This window comes from Pyxicephalus adspersus, chromosome 8 (genome assembly GCF_032062135.1).
Source record: "Pyxicephalus adspersus chromosome 8, UCB_Pads_2.0, whole genome shotgun sequence".
NCBI classification, from domain to species: domain Eukaryota; kingdom Metazoa; phylum Chordata; class Amphibia; order Anura; family Pyxicephalidae; genus Pyxicephalus; species Pyxicephalus adspersus.
The window spans coordinates 64,195,958-64,213,687 of NC_092865.1; the positions used below are offsets into that span (position 1 = coordinate 64,195,958).

The 17,730-nt window shown below is 39.5% G+C and overlaps 1 protein-coding gene and 1 long non-coding RNA gene across 7 annotated transcripts in view; one reads left to right on the forward strand and one right to left on the reverse strand.

Annotated features, from left to right (window-relative positions):
- Positions 1–17,730, forward strand: part of FGD3 (FYVE, RhoGEF and PH domain containing 3) — a gene marked incomplete in the record, with an annotated part of 143,346 nt that overhangs the window by 35,405 nt on the left and 90,211 nt on the right.
- The window catches only part of LOC140337291 (uncharacterized), a 66,665-nt gene that overhangs the window by 22,792 nt on the left and 26,143 nt on the right, over positions 1–17,730 (reverse strand). For all 6 annotated transcript variants that reach the window (XR_011922018.1, XR_011922016.1, XR_011922014.1 and 3 more), the window contains one exon: positions 1,305–1,395. This is a non-coding gene — a long non-coding RNA (uncharacterized lncRNA). The remainder of the gene's footprint in view (positions 1–1,304; positions 1,396–17,730) is intronic.

The window sequence follows — 17,730 nt, forward strand, 5'->3', positions numbered from 1 at the left end:
CATGGACAGATAAACACTAAGATAGATAGCAAAGTATAGTGGCAAATGGCATCCAATCAAGTGGACTGACTGATATTTCGGGCATGTAGAAATCCTGGAGCAGTACACACAGATGGATAAGATTTTGTCCTTCCGATTCATTTTTTCTTACTCAAGATAGAAGTGTCCAGAGATCCATTTGGATGTACCTGATTGTTTATGCAAGCTGCAACTTCATTCAATCAATACTTCCCAACACACCCAATCTACTAAAACCCCCCAAAAATGTAATACAGCCATCTGCTGCATTACTTTTAGGTTCACTTCAGATGAGTCTATCAGACTGGTAGTGACAATCTGTCCATACATTCCACATTCCTACTGATCCTGGTCTTAGCATGTCTAAAGAGACAAAAAGAATAATGTGCATCATGTGAATTAAAGTGCATCTCCAGCCAAAACCAAATCTTTTATTTGTTTGTTAATACAAAGAGGAAAGTGTGCAAAACCCCTGTCATGGACTGGATGCTGTCTAAAACCCCTCATGGACCTGGAGTCAAAATTTTGCACTGAGCCCATCACTGGATTTTGACAAAGAAATGGGCTCATTGTGACAACTCTTCTTCACTTTGCTTTCCTTTCTATCACCATGCCTATTGTCATCACATAAACCTATTGACTCCTTGTGCTGATATATATATAATATGCTGATATCTGATGAAGATGGAAATCTCCACTCGGTTGTTGTAGATGGGGCCTACATTCTCCTCATTGGAATCAATAGCCTTGTACAAAAAAGACTTTTTGAACCCTAGTACATAAAAAACCTTATAACCCCTTATGGGTAAAACAGAAGTTAGATACAAATTGCTGGACCTGGTTTCCCTTAAGATCTACAGAATATATGACCTGAAATACCAATTTTGGGATTATTGTAATTTGTAGGTATTACGGAATCCTGAGTAATATGATACATCTGTCACAAGGTATCTGGCTGGAGATAATGAATACTACTTAAGTATGCCAGGTAATAATAAGACTTCTACGACCTGTACATGTGACTGGAGCATAATCATGGACATTAATGAACTGTTCTTCAACCACAAGAAATGCAGTCAATAAGCTGACTGGTTGGCGTGAATAACAATGACGCTCGCTGTGTGACTCCAGCAGATTGCTGCCGTTATTGCTAAAGAAAGGTGCACTTTAATATGAAGCATATTCACAGCCTGCGATCTGCTACTGGTTCTTTTTTATTCCTTTATGATATTAGATATGTATCAAGTAGTCCTTGGTGTGTTGATTTATATCCCTGAAAGGCTTACATTTGGAGTGTATTCCGTCTGTGTATCAATGCATTCCCAAGCAATCCTCTTCTCAAAGGTATCCCATATATATGGTCTTGTGCATTCAGTGCTGTCAATAAAAAAGAAAAAATGAAGAATAAGCTGATCCAAAAGGCTTGAGTTGTACTCCAGCTTTTCTTTTGGTCTTGCACATGTGTACACACTTATGTATTAAACTAAAATTGCTTACTGTGATGTTATATTGACGCTAGATACTTATTAATAATAATATTGTTACTGCTTCTCACAGTGTGCAATAAAATCTGCAACACGTGGGATCAAGCCAATCTTTTTTTTTTTTTTAATTTCTGATTGGAGGACAGTCAGCATCATCCAGGCTTTTCCTCCCCAGCCTGACTGTCCCTGCTCTGCCCCCATTGGATTTCCATTCTCTCCATCACTTTGTTTTATTTGTAGGCGTTACCTGGGACAGTCTGCATGTAAATGGATCCAACCTAGGGACTCTTTCAGTGTGATTATTATTACACAGTATTTATAAAGGGCCATATTCTGTATTCAACCTAGAAAGTTTTTCAAGCTGGTTGGCAAGAAATTGTAGGTGGGTGGCAGCCCCTGTATTGTGACCCAACTCATCAATAACCACCCAAAAACAGCTGGGTGGTTCCTGAAAAGTGCCCGGTGGTGCGCCCAGCTAAACGAGGCTGGGGAGAGCACTGGCCATCAGATTATGTAGCACCGTACATAGTCCATAGTCATTTCTCTAGCTGTCCCTCAATGGGGCTCACAATCTAATGTCCTATCATAGTCATATGTCTTTATTCCAGTCTAAGGTCTTTTGGGGGAAGCCAATTAACATAACTGCGTGTTTCTGGGATTTGGGAGGCCAGGCAAACACGGGGAGAACATGCAAACTCCATGCAGAGTGTCCTGGCCAAGATTTGAACCTGGACTTTTAGCACTTCAAAGGCCAGAGTGCTAACCACTGAGCCACCATGCTACCCACCATCAATGCATTGTAATATCGGTATACCTCCTGCATCAAGGATAAGGGCTGATGGAAAGAAGTGTACCTTATGTACATCTACATTGTGTATAGAAGCACTGAGGTTCAGTGGCAATATGCTTGGCTGTAAAATAGGGTACCGTTTTGGAATAGGGTATATGTTTTGGAATCACCGACCCAGAATGAGTGTGCAGCTCAAGTGTCACAGGTAAACCAGAATTCCAGCCTTACTTTTTAGATTTCTGTAGAATGATATAGTAACAGTAAAAGGTGTGCTAAAAATGTCACAAAAAATCTCATTTTTGGATTGAATCTAAAGAATAAATTCGGATGTGGCAGTGTACATAGTCAGTCATAGATACAGTTTAACCTAATAGGTAAGCTGCGATTGTAAGCTCTTTGGGGCAGGGTCCTCTCCTCCTGTCTGTCATTTGTAACCCCTATTTAATGTACAGCGCTACGTAATATGTTGGCGCTATATAACTCCTGTTTAGTAATAATAATGGCTGCACCGGTGATACCAATGCAAGGTAAAGGATGAAGATTCCCTGGGAGGAGCCATGATTGGCAGCTCTATAGAGCAGTGCTGGGGATCTCATTTGGGACAAGAATAAGGAATCATCCCACTGTCCCCAAACAATGCTTGAAAGGACAAAGCCCCGATGATCATTTGTTTATAAATGAACAAAGATTTTCCTTTAAGACTGGAGGGGAAAGGAGGGGAAAGGAAATCAGGACATTTAGTAAAGTTGTCTTGGCTGCAGAATCCCAAGCAGTCCTCCTGCAGATCCTCTGTGCTCACTGGGTGCTTTTGTCATCTCCTACCCCCTCCTCCATTCCCTCCCCTCTGCACATTTATTGCCATGGCAACAATTCCAAGGCATTCTGCAGGCTGCAAACTACTTTCCCCAGCAAGCTGGCATTGTCAGGGCTCAGTGCATCCGCACAGCTAGGAATGAATTAAGGGCCAGGGGATGGAGAGTTACCGGAGGGGCCCAAGGACCAGGAGAAGACCAACAACCTTCAAATGACCTCATCATCCTGCACTGGTCCAAAGTGACAATTTAGGATTGGTCACCCAATACAAGATCTGGATGGAACGTTTCACCATCGGGCAAATGGTGCTGCGTTACTGGTAAGCTGGCTCTGCTGCTTTTTCTGATGGTAATGTTGCTCTTGTATCCTGAATTGTCTCTGATCTTTGGTTACATATGTCCTTGAGGATGTCTTTAGAATCACATTGTATCCTGGCTGGCCATCACACACACAGCTGCTTTTTAAATGATTCTGTGCGTTTGTTTGGCTTCATTCCGTACAACAATTGGCATTAACCTTCCAAAGGGCCGGCACTGCTATGGGTCACTACGCTTTGCCCATTCTCGGGACCACAGAGGTTAGGCAAGGAGTAGTGACCCATAGCAGCGCCGGCCCTTTGGAAGGTTATTGCCAATTGCTGTACATTGCTCTCCACCTTACTAAAGCATTCTGCATGCCTTTAATCCTGTTCAGATTCAATATTCATAAATCATATTTTAATTATATTGGCATTTTTGCAAAATTAAAACTTTAGAATTGTATTAATTTGCAGATTGGCTTTGCTGTAAATTAGAAAGTGTATATTGAATTTTAACACACAATTCAGCTCTGTTTCTATTACTATAGCAAAAAAAAAAATCTAATTTGTTAAATGAATTAATTATCATGATCTCTAAACCTGCACAGACTCTTGACGTGTTTGCATGAAATGGCCTGGCGTGACACATGACATGTTACATCCATTCTTTCTGCAGCTAGACACCACGTGCAGAATGTGAAGGTTTTCCTTGGGTGCAATGTACGCTCCAAAAGCCATTTTTGGTGTAATGCAGAGAACTAGGTTATTCAAACAATTTACACTAATTAGCAATATATATTTGTCAAGCAATGAAAGTACTTCATTACAATGTTAATAAATCAATAATAACAATGAAAGGTAATAGTTTTAATGTACAGCGCTGTGTAATATGTTGGCGCTATAAAAATTATTTTAATTATTAAACCATTATAAAGGTAGTATGCGCACCGAACGGGTATTACACCCAGAAGTTTTGGGGGTGTACTAGCAGTCTGGACTACAAATCTTCAAGATTTATGTTTGGGGTTATCAGAACATTCCTGTTGATTGTTGGGAAATGTGAATCTGATTCACTTCCCTGTATAGATTCATTTTGACGCTGTCTGCGGTGTTGCCTTGACAACTGGTGGTCTTACGTGATGGCGCGTGGAGATAGGCGAGATAATGGTAATGATTCGGGGGTCTTCAGATGTTGCTCATCGTTTTAGGCGCACCCTTGCGCATGTTTCATTCAGCTGTACTAATGCTGCTTGTACAGCCATTATTGCGGAGTTCAGCGTAAAATAGGCCATTCAGAGGGGTTAATTGTCTGGAAGGACTGTGCTGAGGTTTGACAAGCTGGCCCTGAAATATTCATTATTATGCTTATATTCATGTTCTGTAGTCACTGCTGTTGTGTGTGCCTGGAATCGCCTGTTGTGGTTTGTGCTTAGAATAGCTGACATAGCATTGTGATTCTCAAATGTGCTGTTTATGGGGAGGGAAAATGTACTTTTTAACCCATCTGTACTTTTTTAGGTATATATGGCGCTTAATGATTCCATATAACTTTTTCCGCCTCCTGTCCTGTGCTGTCATATACTTACCATTGTGCTGTAGTATTATTAACTGCTGAAGCCTTCACTTTATTAATGTCTTTGACTTTTAGGCTGCGTACACACGTGCAATAATTGTCGTTTGAAAGGATCTTTCACGATCCTTTCCAACGCCAAAGGTCTGTAAAATGCATGAATGAGTGTTGTACATACAGCGCCGTTCTGCTGTATGGAGAGGGGAAAAAGTATGGAGAGGGGAGAATGACGAAGCGGCACCCTGCTGTGCTCTCCCCCCTTCCATTACGATCATTCATCATCCATCGTCCGTAGATCTACCAGGATAGTCGTTCGGCAATGGATCAAGAGCACTGTACACACGCAAGATTCTAGTCCGATATCAGCGCTGAGTCAGTTATCAGACGAGAACCATTTCACATCCTAATTCTGTGAGATGGTTTGTCAATATTCTCATTATTCCAGTCATATAAACACCCATGGATGAGGTGACTGCCAATATAGATTATCCTGCTGGGAAGTGACTTGTAAATTTTAACTCCTGAACTTAATAAAAGCCAGCCTAATAAAAAGAAATGCCGCATGCACACAGCCTGATGTTATGCATTTTGTTTTTTCCTTTAGGAAAAGAAAATAGTTTTGTTTATTTTTAGGTTAGCTTTTATTTTTATATATATTATTAAATCCTAATGTTAAAATGTTTGTTACAATTGACTTGTATGACAGGATTCCCAAATCACTGCAGGGTAGCTAGGGAGGCACCTGAGCAGATACTGCTTTCTTTAGAACCCTTTGTCTAAGGTTAGATTGAAGGTGGGAACTGAAATACCTAGGTGTCCCGTGTTTGGCACCTTGCCTGCCCAGCTACTTGGTTTATAATGAAGAAAAGTTTTAACATTTGTCACTGGGCGGCACTAAATAATTTTCTACCACCCCCATTCATTCCCTAAGTTCAGCCTTTGGTGACAGCATTTCAACCATGGGTATGAGGAAGTGCAACCTCACCACCCGCCTGAACTTAGCCCTACTAACCCATCTACAGAAGTGAAATGATTCATCTCTGTCAAACACTGGGCTTATTTTATATTATGACCATATTACATTTATTTATTATCCACATAGTGACATGACTCAGAAAAGATCATTATATATTATCTTTGTAAACGTTATTGGTTTTATGTTAAATTGGTTACAGACCATCCACATTTTGCGTTGTATTAATCATGTTTTCAAAAATGTAATAAATATATTCACAGTTTATTAAAGTACAATATATAGCTTCTATTCATCTCAAGACCATATGCCATCAGAAAACAATAAAGAATCCTTCCGGTATGGAAGCCAGTAGGGGCTCTTAAGCAATTCCTAGAGTTTCTCACATCCACCAGTCCAGTAAGAATTTGTCTTGGACATGATTAGTGATACAGGAAGAGGAGAGTGCTTCAGGAATTAGGGACCCTGAGAGGAGCTTGCTGGGTTTCTGCTGAATTGCATTACATAAAATGCAGGCTATAGTCGACTGTGTACAGTTTCTGACCTTGGTACATCTTCCATTTTTAATACCTCTCTTATAAGTTTGTTGTGCTTTGTGTTTGGTGAGCTCTATCTGCCTTTCAGCTTCTGATTCACACTGTGGGAAGCTTACAGTGTGCAGTAAAAGTAGTTTCAGTAACACAGAAAGCAACACAGAAAGTAAGGTTGGAGTTAAGTGTACTGGGTACCTGCTACACCTGTTGGGTCTGCAAATGCATTTATTCTTTCTATGTGTTTGAGATTGTAAGCTCTTAGGGGCAGGGTCCTCTCCTCCTCCTGTGTCATTGTCTGTATCTGTCTGTCAGTTGAAACCCCTGTTTAATGTACAGCGCTACGTAATATTGGCGCTATATAAATCCTGTTCAATAATAAATACTACATATTCTCTTTTTGTGATGAATGTATTACTGACAAAACCTGTTGTCAGCTAAAGGACTGCAAAATAAATATCCCCTCCTCCAGTAACAGTCATCAGTGTTATACACAATGGGAATTGCCTGTAATGTAGACAGCTGATGCAGATCTAGCTTAGAAGCACACATGCTGCAAGGAAATTCCCGGGCTAGTAGAGAGATCAATATTTTGGTCTCTTAGGAAAGGTTGCTCTTCTGTATGTGGGCTCTTTTTTTTTTTTGTTAATGAGATCTTGATGATCAAAATATTTAAGTTGAAAATCCTTGTTGATATACAATGTGTAAATGGCATAAAAACAGTCAAGTCAAGAGGCCAAAATCACACTGAAAATCTGAAAAGAAAAAACTGAAATCACAGAAGGATGGAACATGCATGAATTGCTTCACAACAATTCAGTAGTGTGTATGGCCCCCATATGCTTGCATGCAATCCCAGAAACCTATAGACAGCTACTGATGAGACCATGGATGGTGCCCTGGGTGATTTTACCGGACCTGGATTGGGGTATTAGTGAGCTCATGGACAGTCTGTGGCACTACTTGGATCTAGCAATACATATTTGGCTTGATTTATTAAAGCTTTCCAAGACTGGAGAGGATACACAACATCGGTGTAGCTGGGTGATCCAGCAAACATGGAATAGATTTGGTCCAGGATAAAAACATCACAAATTAGTTTGAAGAAATTTATTCCAGGTCTGCTGGATCACCTAGCCTCACTTATGAAAGTGTACCCTCTCCAGGCTTGGTAAGCTTTAATAAATCAGGCCCAATGTCTCAGGTGCTCTCTATTGGATTAAGGAAATGTGGGGGTTAGTGAATACCATCAATGTGTTTGTCATCCAGGATCTACTGGCCACTTAAGACCACAAATTGTCCTGCAACAGGAAGAACTCCTGAGGTTTTCATCCCAGTACGTAGTACGGTTATATAGCTCCTGGAGGTCTTGGTGGCCTTCTGAGGATATGTCCACTAGATGATCACTGACCCATTGCCAAACCGTTTATGATGTTGCAGACACCATGACATTCACCAGATTTTTTTACATGGGTCACATGTGCGAAGTTTGTACTTGTTTTCATCTTTTAAGAAAATTATGCTAATGGTGACCCTGACAATTCTTATGTTCTCTGATGAATGGCAATGAAGCTGTACAGTGCTGGGCTGTGAGCTACAGGATGTCCGGTCCACATGCCACCCTCATCTCTTTCTGATAGTTTGGTCTCAGTAGCCCACTGGAGGTAATCTTATAGGGCTCCAGCAGTGCTTCTCTTTTTCCTCCTCTCACAAATACACAATTAACAGTTAGTGTTAAACCCAGAAATTTACCCCAACTCTTCAGTAACCACCCAAAAACAGCCAGGTGGTTACAGAAAAGTGCCGGGTGGTGCGCCCAGCTAAAAGTGGCTGGAGAGAACCCTGCCAGTCCTGCTGCTGGGTTGTAGCCCTCCTTGTGTAAAGGCCTGTCTTTTGGTATGTCCTCAATACCCGTGAGACTGCTGCGAGTCACTGCAAACCTTTTTGTGCCAGCAGATATGTCATCAGTGAAGTTATCAGTAGTGTCATCCTAGAGGGTCTGGACTACCTGTGCATGTACACAATACCCTCATATTGAACCATTTGTGTGTTGTGGTGCATTGTGTTAGAAAAAATAGTTCATGTCTGGTGTGCTTGTGGTCTGTACAAAACGCTGATTCCACGCTTAGTGAACAGGCCCGTAGTGTTTTCATGTATTTGTAGATTGCAAAATCCGAGTTAAAGGAGGTAGAGGACAGCAGCATATCAGAACTTAACAGAAACAAGAAGAAATGTTAGGGGCTCCAAGCAGAGGACTGAGACTGGCATGATGGCTTAAAGACCCCAAACTGCATTTCATTCATGGCCAAGCAGAGACAATTGGAGATTGAATGGAGACGCAACACTAAACTGATGTGTATATTGCACACACTGCTGATGAAAGCAAGGGGGGCAGAAGTACAGAAGAAGCTTTACTACCTTGGAAACCAAAACAATTAAAGTTGTTGCAAGAAAGGAAATCTAAAAGTATTACAAGATCAGGATATGGTGGAAAGCATGGTGCCCAGAGTTAAAGTTTTCATGCTGCAGTCTATTTTCTGAAGGGGTGGAATTCTGTATTTGAAAAAAGTTTGGCTTGGACAATGTCCTAAAAATGTGCAATGTTAAATTGTACTAAGAAGGATGTAAAATATGTTTTTATCATTTAAGTACTACCATGTTTTACTGTTATTTTTTTTTCATGTTCAGAGATTTGAACATTTGATAGCAGTTCTCCAAAGTGAACTCTCAGTATTATAGTTCCTGATGTTTTCATACACAGCTAGTGGAATATGGCACGGCAGCTTTGTGGTTACCACTCTTTACATTCCAGCACAGGTGTCATGGATGACAAGATGAAAAAATCTGCATGGAGTTCATGTGAGGATCTGCATGGTGCTCCAATGTTCTCCCAAAACCCAGAAGCATGAATTGGTATTAAAACAAATTGACCCATGAAATGATATCATTATCTTGATAGAAATGTTAGATGTAGGCTCTTTGTGGGGTGGTGCTGATCTGAATGATTGTATGTATTTTAAGATGTGTGTTCTGGATATACAGTACTGATCAGAAGATTTGGACCAGGAGTCAGCAAACTTTTTGGACTACTAGGCCATTTCAGAAGGTCAAGAACACACACTAGGCCAGAAGAAACAAGGTGTCCAAGGAAAGTTTTTTTCCAACCGTGACTGCAAGCGAGGAGCCTCAGCTCATCCGCCGTGTATTCTCTGTATGTGTGCGCATGCTTGGCATTGAAATACCCCTTGAGATTCAACCGCTTGAAAGTGCTGTTGGTGTTGTTGCACACTAAACACAGGACTTTGTTGCTGCGTTGGACAAAGAATAATTCTTCTGTCCATTCGGGGTTGAAGACACAACGTTCCAGGTCAACCTTCTGGAGACTGGTAGCTGAGCATTGCTTCTGCTCTTTAGGCATAGTAATCAGGCTTACTGTGCGGGAACTCGATGATATCGCGGGTCGAACATTAAATACCTAGGGGGGTGTTAGGCCGGACTGGAATACTGGCTAGGCCGTATCTGCCCTATAGTCCGGAGTTTGCATACCTCTGATTTAGAACTTTCTCAGTTTTTATTAATATTTGTATGTACTATGAACATACAAAGTATTATGTACTTTGAAACCCAAACATGAATGACTGAACAATTGCAGAAATATATTAAAACTGAAATTGTTGATTTGAGCAAAATTTATTCTAGATTTGTGACTCATCATAGCTACTTTTGCAAATATAATAGCTGAACATTCTTGTTTTGTTCTTTCTACAATAGAAATAAAAAGTTTTAAAAGTTCTTGTGTAGCCTTGCTGTGCTTTTACTCTTCTGTAAGGTTTTTTTCCCCAAACCTACTAGATTGGGTTAGAGTCTGGAGACTGTGGTGCCTATTCTTCTGGTTAAAGCCATCTTGATCTTTTCTTCTTTAAGGTAGTTCTAACATGGCATGGAAGTAGGCTTTGGGTCATTAGCTTGATGTTGGATAAACTCTAAATCAGCTTGGTCTAATCATTGTGCTGCAAATGCTGTGGTGGGTTCGTTGACTCTTGAGGGTGCCACTCACTCACAATCCAGTTTCTGCTGAAGGGCATATGAAAACTTTGTAATAAACCACAAAATTAGAAATTTTGTGTTTTTGGTCCTTATGTTCAGAAAAAAAACATATTTTAGGTGATTCTGGTTAATAAGTTATGTAAAGTTATTTGTGTAGTTTGTCTAAATTGCGTGTTTACCTGTGCCCACCTTACTGCTACAAAATAGTTTTACTGCTTAAGGACAAAGAAGCCTTTTTATTGTCTATGCAAATCTGAAATTCCCCAGAGTGTAACAAAAGTTGTGTTGACAGTAAATATATTGTATATGTATAGAATGTTTTGATAAGCGTATATTCCAAGACTCCAAAGAGCCAGACCAGATTGGTTAGTTTTTCTGTGTTGTATGTTTGTTTACTTTGGATTAAAATCTTAGTCATTGAGATTTATGTCTGTGCAGTGGTAGCTAAAACTGATTTCCAAGAAAAATGGAAATTCCCCCTTTGTCTGGGCTTCCTACCTCCCATACCTCTCTTGTAATCTATGGTGAGAGGCTCTGCTTCCTGCTGCTTACATAACACAGTAGACTAGAGTTTGGCCAGCGAAATAGAAATTTCTAGTGATTTGCGATTGTGCTGCAATACAATATTGTACTAGCAGATAATGCTGCAAAATCTCCAATGCCTACTGAGAAAATTGGAAATGTACATGACGGCAACACTTCTGGGCAACTGCAAGGGGGGTTGTTAAGAGGCAGGTGATATAAAAGGCAAAACTCTATTGTCGTCATCATCCAGTCAGCTCTTTCTCTGCCCTTAGGACATGAATCTGAGAAGCTAGTTGGTTTTTAGTGAAGGTTTTGATCTTCTGTATGGGAACAATGTAAAAAACAATTGGACTTTAAAATCAGTTTAGCCTAAACTAAGTTTTGGATAGATTGAGGATTGAATGTGGTGGTCTATGAGGATACTGGGGAGGATGGCCTCCATTTCTGTTCCATATGAGGGAACCAAAAGAAAAGCCAGGTGGCTTTAGCCTTTTTGACTTGAGTTGACCTTTTAACTTCAGTACCTACTTATTCAGTCATTGCACCAAATATATTGTTGACTTTTGGGTCTAACTAGAACACCTATAGAAGAAAAACTCTAAACAGAATAAAGAAAAAGATATTCAAGCGGAACTAAAGTAAAAAAAAAAAACACAGTCTTACCTTTAATTCCATAGATCCCTTGATGTCGCTGAGGCTTTCCTTGATGCGGTCTTGTGCTCTCCTGGAAATCTTCAGTCTTCTTTTCCGGTATTCTTGGTACGTCATCCGATCTCGCACTGCGCACTGGTGACGTAGCCATTGCGCATGCCTAGGATTTTCCTCCCTAGGAGGAGAAATGCCCGTTTTGCGCATGCCCAAGATTGGGCATACGCACAAGGAGCAGCCAGAGCCTCCAGGGATGCATGACGTAGGTATCCACGGAGGCTCTGCACTCCTATTCAGACTTGATTGCTGCAGAGATACAAAAAAAAAAGGGTTTTGGACTTGATGAAAAAAGAAAATATAATAATTTGTACTTATAAATATAATTGTTGCCCACCATTTTATGTAAAGTAAAAAAGTTGAGTTTTGGTCTGCCTTAAATATTTTCACATGGGTAGTTGTTTGCAGAGAATTGAATTTAGGATCTTGACCCACGTTTTTAGGATCTATGTACACGTGTAATAATTGTCATTGGAAAAGATCTTTCACAATCCTTTCCAACAACAAAAAATGCTGAAAAGATGCATGAACGTACATACAGCACCGTTCTGTTCTATGGTGAGGGGAGAACGACGAAGCGGCACCTCGCTGCGCTTTCTCCCTCTTCACTTCCATTATAATCGTTTGTTGTCCATCGTCCGTGGATCCGCCAGGGCGGTCGTTTGTACAATAAACGTCAAGCACTGTACACGATATCGGCCGAGAACCATTGCACATATGTACCTAGTCGAACACTGCAAGCAACAGCTCTATGAGGTTAAGCACCATGAACCTCACAATTAACCTCTGACTGGGTCAGAAACTGGGTGGTTATCCACCCTCAAATTGGGAAAAACTCTGGTTACATATGTCCAAACCCAGCCACGTACCATCAACACTCTGCTGTCACCAGGGCCTATATGTACCAAAAGCAATTCCAGTTTTAGTTGGCATTTTATATAGTATGTATATTTGTTGGTAAAGTAGGTTTAATTAAATCACAATAGCACTGATGTGCTTTATGAGAATGTTTCATAAAAAAAATCCCTTTATTTCCTGTTGTAGCTTAGAAATATGTAATGTGACACATTAAGAAACACAAATAGCTGGGAATGGCTTTTCGGGTTAAGAATTAGGTCAATGGAACGTTTAAAAGATCTGTGATGGATTTACTGCAGCAGCCTTGGCTCAGCATGGACTAGATTACATTCTCCAGATATCTCCTATATGTAAACAAACTGGAGCTCAAAATTACAGTAGAAGGATAATGAGGTCATTTTTAAGCTCTGTTATTTTATGTAACATTCTGAAAGCTTAATTAACTTTAGTTATAATGCAGTCTTAAAAAACAAAATTCATAAGTTGTTTATTATCAAGGGCCAAAATGTATTAAGTCCAAAAACAGTCAAGTTAGACAATAACTGTTTTCTGTGTGTTTTTATTTTTTTTGCAGCTCACACTCTACACTTGCAACTATGAACATTTTGCCTTGAGTCATGTAACTGTATTGGGAAATGGTTACACTGGTGGGCTTTAGTTCTACCTTAAAGCAGAGCTATACATTAAAAATTACAAGCAGGCAGGCTGACATGGATGTCTCTTCTGCAATAAAACATACTTATTCTGCCCATTTACAATCTTTTCTGTACTATTTCAGGTATGCTAGCATACCCCATGCTGCAGGGAATTAATAAACTGCTGCAAAAAGGTGCAGGACTTATGCCATTCAGTTCTGACCAATCAGTATGGGAAAAGACCTAAACCTGGAAATAGATAAAGGTCACTGTGTACCGATGCTGCAATGATTACAGGTACTGAAAATACATGTGTTATATAAACTAAATTTTTTTTTTTTTTTTATGGCCCAAGAGGTATGCAATAAATGACTGTCCAAAAAAGCAAAATGGCATCAAAAATAGACAAATAGAACCAAGTAACCAAAGGCTTATAGGGTAGCGTTTCAACGTACAGTCATTTAGTTTTAAAATGTGAGATTTGGGCAACATACACACATTGGATCTTTTACAATCGGTTCCAATGACAAGACTGAAAGATGCATGAACGAGTGCTGTACATACATCGCCAATCTGCTCTATGCAGAGGGGAGGAAGTGAATGACAGAGCGGCACCCTGCTGCGTTTTCTCCCTTTCACCTCTATTACATTAGTTCCTCCATCATGGATTCACCACGACAGATTCATGAACCACATCGGACGAGCGGTGTACACACGTCACATTTCCCGTCCGATACCAGCCCTGAAGCGATAATCGGATGAGAATCTTCTGATGTGTGTACGTAGCCTCATAGTAGCTGATGAAAAGAGTCAAGATTGCTATGAGCAAGTTGGGGTCTTGGAGATCACAAGTATTTCTAACATTTAAACTCAATCACTTTTCTCCATAGAATATGGAACAGCACCTCTACTAAATATAAGCCATGTCAGGGAGAAAAGTCCTGCAAATCCTGGTGGTAGAAAATCTAGATACACACGCTCAAAAAAGACTGGATAGAGAAATTGTATCTGCAATACATGTCTAAAATCCATAACCATTTTCAAAAATGTTTCCTTAATTAAAGTTAATAGATTGGCTAGATTGAGATGTGTGGACACAGCACATTATACATAATAGATCCTAAAGACACAGGTATTTTGGAAAAAATGGATTTTCCTTGCAGCATCTACTAGATCTTCATGATGTAGCGCCAGTTAAATTCGGTGACTTTTCCAAGCTGATACATTTTGGTGTGCAAGGATTACTTAGTGAAAGAAGTTGTGTTTAAAAGGCCCATATATTTCGTCATTTATAGACATTTTGTTTACCAACAAATCATTTAGTCTCATCTAGTTTGGGAAAACCATTGGTCTTATAATAAGGATGAATTTTGGATGGTTACAATGCTGAAAGAAATGACTCAATGTCCAAAAAGCATTTGGATTGTTGCATCCAGATTGTAAATCTCTGATAACCCTGGTATTAAGAAACAAAGTATTTTTAATCCCAAGTCAACTTTGTGTATTGGGAATCTCAAGATCTCTGACTAATTTGAACTCCGGAAGCCGGTTGTGTACAATAAATCACAGATCTCTAATCATGGACATAGCCATATTTGTGTTGTGTGTATTTTATAATAATAATGGAAACAATAGATGGATTATGGGAATACCTGTTTCCTGCCATATGCTGTGACTCCTTCTCGGTAACCACAACATGTGTTGGGGGTAACAACTCTTCAACCACCCGTCGTGTCAATGGTCAAGGGAACTGCAAAATGTTTGGCTGCTAGACAAATAAGTATATTGTTTCTTCTTTTCTTCATTACAGGTATGGTAGTGCATGCAATAATCTTGTGTTAACAGGTTTACTTAAGGGAGGTATCATAAGAAAAGTCATTTTCATTGAAAACATTTTTTCTATAGATTCAGTTTAGTTTTCATACATTCATTCAGTTTTCATACATGCTTCTGTTCTAATATTGGGTCATCAACCTAATATTTACCCTGTAATATATCTGTGCTCAGTATACAGCCTGGTTGTTGGTCGATAAATTTAGGAACCCTAGGCCAGTCTTTAGGGTCTTTTAGCAAGTCGGAATGTTTTGTCTAAAAGTTACAGCAAATCTCCAAGATACCTACGCCACCAGTCTTGACGCACTGGTTATACTAATACACTTCAAGGCGATGCAAGTATGTTGGAGTACAAGGAGATTGTGGTGCCTAAATACATCTCCTTATTGTCTATGGCCAAGTTTACAAATTTTCTAACACCACACAGATCCAGTCTTGAAAAGTAATTAGAAAAGATTTGTTTCCTTAAGTGAGTTTAGTCGATTGTTCTTTTGTAAAGATTTTTGATGGGCTCAGATCTGAAAACCAGATAAAACCACAAGACACAGCGAATGTTAAAAGGATGGAAGTGGCTCCCTTGCTATTGATTTGCACATATCCTTTCCAAGGTCGATATGTAGATTGTTGTCATGACTGGACTCGTCTGCACAAAAGTGTTAACACTCAGTCCCGCAGGATGGTGATTAGATAGAGGGATGATGCATTGACTCTTCTTCCATGACCTACGTCTTGCTTGGTTCATCATATATAATGATATAAGCTGTCATCTGCTTTTATCAATGGGATGCAGTTCAAGAGTAGAGCCTGGGGGAAATGTCTGTTTAAATATATACATTGTCAGATTGTCACATTTCAGGCTAAAATTGTAGCTGCCCTTACTCTATTTTTTTTGTTACTGGAGAATTAATAGTAAACAGCCTTGTGCTGAACTCTTCTTGATTTTTCCTATGAAGCTCTGTTATAGGTTAAACACATCATTTTTGTGTAATATAGAATGCAATATTATATAGATATAGTATGTGTTCTGTTATTTCAATCTTTATAATCATTTTAGATCTCATGTAGGCCCTGTACACATTCAATTATTCAGTATTAAATCAGATGTGTACTTTACCAGGAGCAGCATGGTGGCTCACAGGTAAGTGCTCTGGCCTTTGTAGCGCTAGGTCCCAGGTTCAAATCTCAGCCAGGACACTATCTGCATGGAGTTTGCATGTTCTCTTCGTGTTTGTAAGGGTTTCCTATGGGTACTATGCAGTTAGGTTAATTGGTGCTCTGCCCCCCCCCCCCCCCCAAATTGGACTGTATTAAAGACATAAAACTATGACAGGGACTTTAGATTGTTAGCTCCTTTGAAGGACAGCTAGTGACATGACTATGGACTCTGTACAGTGCTGCATAATATGATGGTGCTATATAAATACTGTGTAATAATACCACTGCCAGGCAAAAGTAAAAGTTTGCCCTAATTACCTTTCCTTCACTGCTTCATCTTTACTGTTATCAATAGAGAGCAAAGAGAAGTACTTGGAATCTCTAGGTAGCATGTGACTCACTGATGTGGCGGTATTGGCACTTTGCGATTGACCATTTAAGATAATAGCCATTGACTGCATAGTCTTTTACGTTAACAAGTAAATTCCAACCCCTACTAGGGAGTTGAGTGTACAGATAGTGGGTCTTTTGAAAAACTACAAACCACTATAAAAAAAAAAAATATAAAAGACACATTTATCAAGGTTCTCCCCAGGCCCTTTTAGCTGGGCGCACCACCCTAAAGAGTTTGGTCACAATACAGGGGCTGCCACCCACCTACAATTTCTTCCCACCCGGCTTAAAAAAATTGCTGGGTTGAGCACCGTTTATTTCCAAACTTAAAAAATAAATTATATATAAAAACATCAATAAACATGATTCAATAGAGCATGTCAAGTTTCCTGCTGTCAAAGCACAGATTTTTTATATTATTTTGGATAGACTAGTATCCAAATTACAAGACTTTAAGGGGCCTCAAGGCCTATCCCAACGTGTTTCGCAGAACCGGTCTGCTTCATCAGGAGTACTGCAACATGAGGGTACAAAGAGTAATTTGGATGGCTTTGAGAATATGTATGAAAAGATAATTATTTTCCTAAAGTATTTAAAGGAAGTCAAGTACTTAATTTACAAACTTTTTCTTTTCCTTTTTTTTGGGAAAATTACTTTTTGTACTCTCAGTGCAGTACTCCTGATGAAGCGGACAGGTTATTCAAAACGTGTCGAGATAGGGATGTAAGATGTTGAGATGTAAATTGGGTACTGGAGTCTATACAAAATAATATCAAATAGCTGTGCTTTGACAGCAGGAAACTTGACATACTATATAGAATGTTTTTTGACATTTTTTTTATATGTAATTGATTTTAAAGATTGGAAATAAATGTGTCTTTTATAATAGTTTTTATAGTGGTTTGTACTCTACTCCCTATTTAGGGTTGAAATCTCCTTGTTAAGTTGCTTGATTTTAGGGATGTGGTACATATGGCAATGCTCTTGTGAATAGGGGTTAACTCAGAATAAGAAATGCATAGTCTTTGGTGTATTTAGCATGACGGTCATAACTATTAGTAGTTTGTCACTATGTGAGAACCTTAGAAGATACTGGACTTCCT